Raw genomic sequence first — 10,505 nt, 5'->3', positions numbered from 1 at the left:
CGGTTTCGGTACCACAAACATGGTCGAATAATAACCCTTTCCTTGTTGAAGGAGGGGAACCTTGACCACCACCTGTTGAAGATACAATTTGTGAATTGCAGTTAACACTATTTCCCTCTCTAAGGGGGAAGCTGGCAGGGCCGACTTGAGGTATCGGTGAGGGGGCATCTCTTCGAATTCCAGCTTGTATCCCTGAGACACAATATCTACTGCCCAGGGATCCAACTGGGAGTGAACCCACTTGTGGCTGAAATTTCGGAGACGCGCCCCCACCGGGCCTAGCTCCACCTGTGGAGCCCCAGCATCATGCGGTGGATTTAGTGGAAGCCGGGGAGGACTTCTGTTCCTGGGAACTAGCTGTGTTGTGCAGCTTCTTTCCTCTGCCCCTGCCTCTGGCAAGAAAGGACGCACCTCGGACTTTCTTGTTTTTCTGTGATCGAAAGGACTGCATTTGGTAATACGGTGCTTTCTTAGGTTGTGAGGAAACATATGGCAAAAAATTTGACTTCCCAGTCGTAGCTGTGGAGACCAGGTCCGAGAGACCCTCCCCAAACAATTCCTCACCCTTGTAAGGTAAAACCTCCATGTGCCTTTTTGAGTCGGCATCACCTGTCCATTGCCGAGACCACAGGACCCTTCTGGCAGAAATCGACATAGCATTTATTCTAGAACCTAGTAGGCTAATGTCTCTCTGAGCATCTCTCATATAAAGGACAGCGTCTTTAATATGCCCCAGGGTCATTAATATAGTATCCTTGTCTAAGGTATCAAGTTCCTCAGATAAGGTATCTGTCCATGCTGCTACAGCACTATACACCCAAGCCGACGCGATTGCCGGCCTCAGTAAGGTACCTGAATGTGTTTAAATGGACTTCAGGGTAAACTCCTGTTTGCGATCTGCAGCATCTTTGAGGGTAGCCGTATCCTGTGACGGCAGGGCTACCTTCTTGGATAAGCGTGTCAAAGCTTTGTCCACCCTAGGGGAGGATTCCCAGCGTAACCTGTCCGTTGGCGGGAAAGGATACGCCATAAGAATCCTTTTGGAAATCTGAAGCTTTTTATCTGGAGATTCCCAAGCCTTTTCACATAACTCATTGAGCTCGTGTGAGGGGGGAAAAGTTACCTGCTGCTTCTTTTCCCCATACATATGAACCCTCCTATCAGGGACTGGGGTTTCCTCTGTGATGCGCAACACATCCTTAACAGCTATAATCATATAACGGATGGATTTAGCCAATTTTGGCTGTAACTTTGCATCATCGTAATCGACACTGGAGTCAGAATCCATGTCGGTATCCGTGTCAATAATTTGGGATAGTGGGCGCTTCTGAGACCCTGTCGGCCTCTGCGACATAGGATCAGGCATGGGTTGGGACCCTGACTGTCCTGAGGTTTCAGCTTTGTCTTACCTTTTATGCAAGGAATTAACATTATCATTTAAAACCTTCCACATATCCATCCAATCAGGTGTCGGGGCCGTCGGCAGAGACACCACATTCATTTGCTCCCGCTCTGCTTCCACATAGCCTCCCTCATCAGACATGTCGACACAAGCATACCGACACACCACACACACAGGGAATGCCCTTTTTGAAGACAGTTCCCCCACAAGGCCCTTTGGTGAGACAGAGAGAGAGTATGCCAGCACACACCACAGCGCTATATAACCCAGGAATAACACAGTAACTTAATGTTAACCCAGTAGCTGCTGTATATTGTGTTTTTAGCGCCTAATTATGTGCCCCCTCTCCTTTTACCCTTTTCTACCGTGATCTGCAGGGGAGAGCCTGAGGAGCTTCTTCTCAGCTGAGCTGTGGAGAAAAAATGGCGCTGGTGAGTGCTGAGGGAGAAGCCCCGCCCCCTCGACAGCGGGCTTCTGTCCCGCTAAAATACATATTTTTGGCGGGGGCTCATACATATATACAGTGCCCAACTGTATATATGAGTACTTTTGCCAACAGAGGTCCATATGCTGCCCAAGACGCCCCCCCTGCGCCCTGCACCCTTACAGTGACCGGAGTATGTGAGGTGTGTTTGGAGCAATGGCGCACAGCTGCAGTGCTGTGCGTTACCTCATGTGAAGAACGGAGTCTTCTGCCGCCGATTTTGAAGTCTTCTTGCTTCTCATACTCACCCGGCTTCTGTCTTCCGGCTCTGCGAGGGGGACGGCGGCGCAGCTCTGGGATCGGACGACGAGGGTGAGATCCTGTGTACGATCCCTCTGGAGCTAATGGTGTCCAGTAGCCTAAGAAGCAGGACCTAGCTTCAGAGAGTAGGGCTGCTTCTCTCCCCTCTGTCCCACGATGCAGGGAGTCTGTTGCCAGCAGAGCTCCCTGAAAATAAAAAAACCTAACAAAATACTTTCTTACAGCAAGCTCAGGAGAGCTCACTGAACAGCACCCAGCTCGTCCGGGCACAGATTCAAACTGAGGTCTGGAGGAGGGACATAGAGGGAGGAGCCAGAGCACACCAGAATCTAAATTCTTTCTTAAAGTGCCCGTCTATTCCCCATGGTCCTTACGGAGTCCCCAGCATCCACTAGGACGTTAGAGAAATAGAAAAATACGTAAAATACATACAAAATAAATAACTCAACAGTAATATTAAAGAACTACCACAATTTTTTTTTAGACAACTACAGGTGCACGACCCACTGAATCTGTAACAGGTGCAAGTTGTGGATCAAGAATCTTCTTTTTTGTCTTTTGTACATGAAATGAGTATGAGAAGACTTTATAAACATAATCTTCAGAACTCCCCTATTCCACTTTCTTCCTGTACATCATAATTCTGTAGGAAACATGGGAAAAATTATAATTTTTTTTAAAGACAATAGCTCTATGAAAAACAATTAAACCTTGAGCTGACATGCTGCTTTTCAATCTAAAGGTACATACCTGCAGAATCTAAAGTGTACCTGACTACATTCTGTTACATAAATATGCTCTCTCAGATTCAATTCTGAAAGGAGGACAGTCACTTGGTATTAGGGTAGAGTAATATCACTAACTTTCTTTTGCCCCCCTATGATACTGCATTGCTGTCACCATATTCCATCATCAGTATTCCGTAGGTCCATAAGTGCGCCATATTCCATCATTAGTGTTCCGTAGGTCCATGGGTGCCGACACAACACCCTCTGCACTACTTACCTATACAGAGTTCCACGGTGGCAGTAGCAGCGCTGCACAAATCACTGGGAAAAATAGTGCGGTGGCTATTTTGCTGGCATTTTGTGAATGCACAGTAGAAAAATCGCCAGGAAAAATGCACACTGCGCCATTTCCCTGGAGACCTGTGCAGTAGACTCTGGCACTGTTAGGTACTATTAGTGCTCAGCATCTACTGCACTTCCTGCTAGAGAGGAGGGAGCCAGGATGGAGACTGCTCACAGGCTTATTTTCTAAATATGGCCCTGCCTTGCACCATGGGAATAGCGGACCTGAAGGATTACAGTTGCTGTGATAGGGGAAACACCTCTGTCTGTATTTGCCTAGTTTTGTTCTTTCTCTGACGTCCTAAGTGGATGCTGGGGACTCCGTCAGGACCATGGGGAATAGCGGCTCCGCAGGAGACAGGGCACAAAATTAAAAGTTTGACCACTAGGTGGTGTGCCCTGGCTCCTCCCCCTATGACCCTCCTCCAAGTCTCAGTTAGATTTTTGTGCCCGGCCGAGAAGGGTGCAATCTAGGTGGCTCTCCTAAAGAGTTGCTTAGAATAAAAGTTTGTTAGGTTTTTTTTTTATTTTCAGTGAGTCCTGCTGGCAACAGGCTCACTGCAACGCGGGACTAAGGGGAGAAGAAGCGAACTCACCTGCGTGCAGGATGGATTGGGCTTCTTAGGCTACTGGACACTAGCTCCAGAGGGACGATCACAGGTACAGCCTGGATGGGTCACCGGAGCCGCGCCGCCGTCCCCCTTACAGATGCTGAAGTGAGAAGAGGTCCAGAAATCGGCGGCTGAAGACTTTCCAGTCTTCTTAAGGTAGCGCACAGCACTGCAGCTGTGCGCCATTGCTCTCAGCACACTTCACACCGCGGTCACTGAGGGTGCAGGGCGCTGGGGGGGGGGCGCCCTGGGCAGCAATGAGATTACCTATACTGGCTAAAAATACATCACATATAGCCCCTGGGCTATATGGATGTATTTAACCCCTGCCAGGATTTCAGAAAAACTCGGGAGAAGAGCCCGCCGAAAAGGGGGCGGGGCCTATCTCCTCAGCACACAGCGCCATTTTTCCCACACAGCTCCGCTGGTAGGAAGGCTCCCAAGCTCTCCCCTGCACTGCACTACAGAAACAGGGTAAAATCAGAGAGGGGGGGCACTTATTTGGCGATATTCATAATATTTAAGCTGCTATAAGGGGAACACACTTTTTTAAGGTTGTCCCTATATATTTATAGCGCTTGGGTGTGTGCTGGCAAACTCTCCCTCTGTCTCCCCAAAGGGCTAGTGGGGTCCTGTCTTCTATCAGAGCATTCCCTGTGTGTCTGCTGTGTGTCGGTACGTGTGTGTCGACATGTATGAGGACGATGTTGGTGTGGAGGCGGAGCAATTGCCTGTAGTGGTGATGTCACCCCCTAGGGAGTCGACACCGGAATGGATGGCTTTGTTTATGGAATTACGTGATAATGTCAGCACGCTGCAGAAGTCGGTTGACGACATGAGACGGCCGGCAAACCAATTAGTACCTATCCAGGCGTCTCAGACACCGTCAGGGGCTTTAAAACGCCCATTACCTCAGTCGGTCGATACGGACACCGACACGGACACTGACTCCAGTGTCGACGGTGAAGAAATAAACGTATTTTCCAGTAGGGCCACTCGTTACATGATCACGGCAATGAAGGAGGCTTTACATATTTCTGATACTGCAAGTACCACAAAAAGGGGTATTATGTGGGGTGTGAAAAAACTACCTGTAGTTTTTCCTGAATCAGATGAATTGAATGAAGTGTGTGATGAAGCGTGGGTTAACCCCGATAAAAAACTGCTAATTTCAAAGAAGTTATTTGCATTATACCCTTTCCCGCCAGAGGTTAGGGCGCGCTGGGAAACACCCCCTAGGGTAGATAAGGCGCTCACACGCTTATCAAAACAAGTGGCGTTACCGTCCCCAGAAACGGCCGCCCTCAAAGACCCAGCTGATAGGAGGCTGGAAAATACCCTAAAAAGTATATACACACATACTGGTGTTATACTGCGACCAGCTATCGCATCAGCATGGATGTGCAGTGCTGGGGTGGCTTGGTCGGAGTCACTGACTGAAAATATTGATACCCTGGATAGGGACAGTATTTTATTGACTATAGAGCATTTAAAGGATGCATTCCTTTATATGCGAGATGCACAGAGGGATATTTGCACTCTGGCATCAAGAGTAAGTGCGCTGTCCATCTCTGCCAGAAGAAGTTTATGGACGCGACAGTGGTCAGGTGATGCGGATTCCAAGCGGCATATGGAAGTATTGCCGTATAAAGGGGAGGAGTTATTTGGGGTCGGTCTATCGGACTTGGTGGCCACGGCAACAGCCGGAAAATCCACCTTTTTACCTCAGGTTACCTTCCAGCAGAAAAAGACACCGTCTTTTCAGCCGCAGCCTTTTCGTTCCCATAAGAACAAGCGGGCAAAAGGGCATTCATATCTGCCCCGAGGCAAAGGAAAGGGTAAGAGACTGCAGCAAGCAGCTCCCTCTCAGGAGCAGAAGCCCTCCCCCGCTTCTGCAAAGTCCTCAGCATGACGCTGGGGCCTTACAAGCGGACTCAGGTGCGGTGGGGGGTCGCCTCAAGAATTTCAGCGCGCAGTGGGCTCACTCGCAAGTGGACCCCTGGATCCTGCAGGTAGTATCTCAGGGTTACAGGTTGGAATTCGAGACGTCTCCCCCTCGCCGGTTCCTGAAGTCTGCTTTACCAACGTCTCCCTCCGACAGGGAGACGGTATTGGAAGCCATTCACAAGCTGTATTCTCAGCAGGTGATAGTCAAGGTACCCCTTCTACAACAAGGAAAGGGGTATTATTCCACGCTGTTTGTGGTACCGAAGCCGGACGGCTCGGTAAGACCTATTCTAAATCTGAAGGCTTTGAACATGTACATACAAAAGTTCAAGTTCAAGATGGAGTCACTCAGAGCAGTGATAGCGAATCTGGAAGAAGGGGACTTTATGGTGTCCTTGGACATCAAGGATGCTTACCTCCATGTCCCAATTTGCCCTTCACACCAAGGGTACCTCAGGTTCGTGGTGCAAAACTGTCATTATCAGTTTCAGACGCTGCCGTTTGGATTGTCCACGGCACCCCGGGTCTTTACCAAGGTAATGGCCGAAATGATGATTCTTCTTCGAAGAAAAGGCGTATTAATTATCCCTTACTTGGACGATCTCCTGATAAGGGCAAGATCCAGAGAACAGTTAGAGGCCGGTGTAGCACTAACCCAAGTAGTGCTGCAACAGCACGGGTGGATTCTAAATTTTCCAAAATCCCAGCTAAGCCCGACGACACGTCTGCTGTTCCTAGGGATGATTCTGGACACTGTTCAGAAAAAGGTGTTTCTTCCGGAGGAGAAAGCCAGGGAGTTATCCGAACTTGTCAGGAACCTCCTAAAACCAGGAAAAAAGTGTCTGTGCATCATTGCACAAGAGTCCTGGGAAAAATGGTGGCTTCTTACGAAGCGATTCCATTCGGCAGATTCCACACACAAATTTTTCAGTGGGATCTGCTGGACAAATGGTCCGGATCGCATCTGCAGATGCATCAGCGGATAACCTTGTCTCCGAGGACAAGGGTGTCTCTTCTGTGGTGGTTGCAGAGTGCTCATCTGTTAGAGGGCCGCAGATTCGGAATACAGGACTGGGTCCTGGTGACCACAGATGCCAGTCTGAGAGGCTGGGGAGCAGTCACACAGGGAAGAAACTTCCAGGGCGTGTGGTCAAGCCTGGAGACGTCTCTTCACATAAATATACTGGAGCGAAGAGCGATCTACAATGCTCTAAGCCTGGCAAAACCTCTGCTTCAGGGTCAGCCGGTGTTAATCAAGTCGGACAACATTACGGCAGTCGCCCACGTAAACAGACAGGGCGGCACAAGAAGCAGGGGGGCGATGGCAGAAGCTGCGAGGATTCTTCGCTGGGCGGAAAATCATGTGATAGCACTGTCAGCAGTGTTCATTCCGGGAGTGGACAACTGGGAAGCAGACTTCCTCAGCAGACACGACCTTCACCCGGGAGAGTGGGGACTTCATCCAGAAGTCTTCCACATGCTTACGATCCGTTGGGAAAAACCAATGGTGGACATGATGGCGTCACGCCTCAACAAAAAACTGGACAGGTATTGCGCCAGGTCAAGAGATCCTCAGGCAATAGCTGTGGACGCCCTGGTAACACCATGGGTGTTCCGGTCAGTGTATGTGTTCCCTCCTCTGCCTCTCATACCCAAGGTACTGAGAATTATACGGCAAAGGGGAGTAAGAACGATACTCGTGGCTCCGGATTGGCCAAGAAGGACTTGGTACCCGGAACTTCAGGAGATGCTCACGGAAGATCCGTGGCCCCTACCTCTAAGAAGGGACCTGCTTCAGCAGGGTCCTTGTCTATTCCAAGACTTACCGCGGCTGCGTTTGACGGCATGGCGGTTGAACGCCGGATCCTGAAGGAAAAAGGCATTCCGGAAGAAGTCATTCCTACCCTGATTAAAGCCAGGAAGGAAGTGACCACACAGCATTATCACCGCATTTGGAGAAAATATGTTGCGTGGTGTGAGGCCAGGAGGGCCCCGACGGAGGAATTTCAACTCGGTCGATTCCTACATTTCCTGCAAACAGGATTGTCTATGGGCCTCAAATTGGGGTCCATTAAGGTTCAAATATCGGCCCTGTCGATTTTCTTCCAGAAAGAATTGGCTTCAGTTCCTGAAGTCCAAACTTTTGTCAAAGGAGTACTACATATACAGCCCCCGGTTGTGCCTCCAGTGGCACCGTGGGATCTCAATGTAGTTTTGGAATTCCTCAAATCCCATTGGTTTGAGCCACTTAAATCGGTGGATTTGAAATATCTTACATGGAAAGTGACCATGCTACTGGCCCTGGCTTCGGCCAGGAGAGTGTCAGAGTTGGCGGCTTTATCGTACAAAAGCCCATATCTGATTTTCCATTCGGACAGGGCAGAACTGCGGACGCGTCCTCATTTTCTCCCTAAGGTGGTATCAGCGTTTCACCTGAACCAACCTATTGTGGTGCCTGCGGCTTCTAGCGGCTTGGAGGACTCCAAGTTGTTGGACGTTGTCAGAGCCTTAAAAAATATATATTTCAAGGACGGCTGGAGTCAGAAAGTCTGACTCGCTGTTTATACTGTATGCACCCAACAAGCTGGGTGCTCCTGCGTCTAAGCAGACGATTGCTCGTTGGATTTGTAGCACAATTCAACTTGCGCATTCTGTGGCAGGCCTGCCACAGCCAAAATCTGTAAATGCCCACTCCACAAGGAAGGTGGGCTCATCTTGGGCGGCTGCCCGAGGGGTCTCGGCATTACAACTCTGCCGAGCAGCTACGTGGTCAGGGGAGAACACGTTTGTAAAATTCTACAAATTTGATACCCTGGCTAAGGAGGACCTGGAGTTCTCTCATTCGGTGCTGCAGAGTCATCCGCACTCTCCCGCCCGTTTGGGAGCTTTGGTATAATCCCCATGGTCCTGACGGAGTCCCCAGCATCCACTTAGGACGTCAGAGAAAATAAGAATTTACTTACCGATAATTCTATTTCTCGTAGTCCGTAGTGGATGCTGGGCGCCCATCCCAAGTGCGGATTGTCTGCAATACTTGTACATAGTTATTGTTACAAAAATCGGGTTATTATTGTTGGAAGCCATCGTTTCAGAGGCTCCTCTGTTATCATGCTGTTAACTGGGTTCAGATCACAAGTTGTACAGGGTGATTGGTGTGGCTGGTATGAGTCTTACCCGGGATTCAAAATCCTTCCTTATTGTGTACGCTCGTCCGGGCACAGTATCCTAACTGAGGCTTGGAGGAGGGTCATAGGGGGAGGAGCCAGTGCACACCACCTAGTGGTCAAACTTTTAATTTTGTGCCCTGTCTCCTGCGGAGCCGCTATTCCCCATGGTCCTGACGGAGTCCCCAGCATCCACTACGGACTACGAGAAATAGAATCGGTAAGTAAATTCTTATTATTACTGTTCTAATTGTAAAGCGTAATGGAATATGCTGCACCATATACAGGATGGGAAATAAGAGGTTGGAGAGACCTGTTTATGTGGATTTAAAGTATTGGGGCTTGGGGAGTAAGAGTGTCAAGTCAAATGGTATGAGATGAGGGAGGGCAGAGGATTTGAGGGCTGGTAGGCTCTGAAGAACAAGTGCTCTTCAGGTCATGTTTGGACCTCTGCAGATGGGAAGATATTCTGATAGGGAGTGGATATGAGTTCCAGCGGAAGCCAATATCCAAATATGTCATGTAGTTCTGGCCGAATTGTGTATGCCAGATTGCTTACTTCACAGCCAATCAGAAGATATGGCATGCAACTTGGTTCAATGTAATGAAGGAAGGAACAAGGGATCATTTTGGTGTGAACCACCGATATGATACGTTGGCCCGTCGGCTGGGTACAGGCCCGGCGCTACCCGCTCAGCAAGGTCTGCAAAGCAGGGAGGCGCTGGGCTACAGAGGCGCTCTCCCTGCTCCGCAACCATACTGACGAGCAGCGCCTGCCTCACTGTAAGATGCTGCTGCGCCGCCGGCCGTACAGAGGATCTTCATCTCGGATGATGATGGATCTCCTCCTGCAATAGGGCCCTCCCCCCTTCCTGCTCACTCCTCCCTGAAGACACAGCACAGCAATCTCCAGCATGCCCGCTCTCTCCCCTCCCTCTCCATCACGTGATACACACTGACCTCAGGAGGAAGCAGCGTGAGGAGAGGAGCAGCACTAACAGCCAGCCACACGAGGAGCAGTGGCTCAGGTTAGTGCAGCTGCTGCAGATAAAAACAAAGGGGGGGAGACTGTCCTTTTACTGTGTGCTGGGAGGGGGAGGGGGGTCCTTTTACTGTGTGCTGGGAGGGGGAGGAGGGTCCTTTTACTGTGTGCTGGGAGGGGGAGGGGGGTCCTATTACTGTGTGCTGGGAGGGGGGTCCTATTACAGTGTGCTGGGGAGGGGGGGGGTCCTATTACTGTGTGCTGGAGAGGGGGGGGGGGTCCTATTTCTGTGTGCTGGGAGGGGGGAGGGTCCTATTACTGTGTTCTGGGAGGGGGGGGTTCTATTACTGTGTGCTGAGAGGGGGAGGGGGGGTCCTATTGTGTGCTGGGAGGGGGAGTGGGGTCCTATTACTGTGTGCTGGGAGGGGGGGGGGTTCTATTACTGTGTGCTGGGAGGGGGAGGGGGGTCCTATTACTGTGTGCTGGGAGGGGGAGTGGGGTCCTATTACTGTGTGCTGGGAGGGGGGGGGTCCTATTACTGTGTGCTGGGAGGGGGAGGGGGGAGTCCTGTTACTGTGTGCTGT

The sequence above is a fragment of the Pseudophryne corroboree genome, chromosome 5, assembly GCF_028390025.1.
Source record: "Pseudophryne corroboree isolate aPseCor3 chromosome 5, aPseCor3.hap2, whole genome shotgun sequence".
NCBI lineage: Eukaryota > Metazoa > Chordata > Amphibia > Anura > Myobatrachidae > Pseudophryne > Pseudophryne corroboree.
This window is presented reverse-complemented; position numbering follows the sequence as displayed.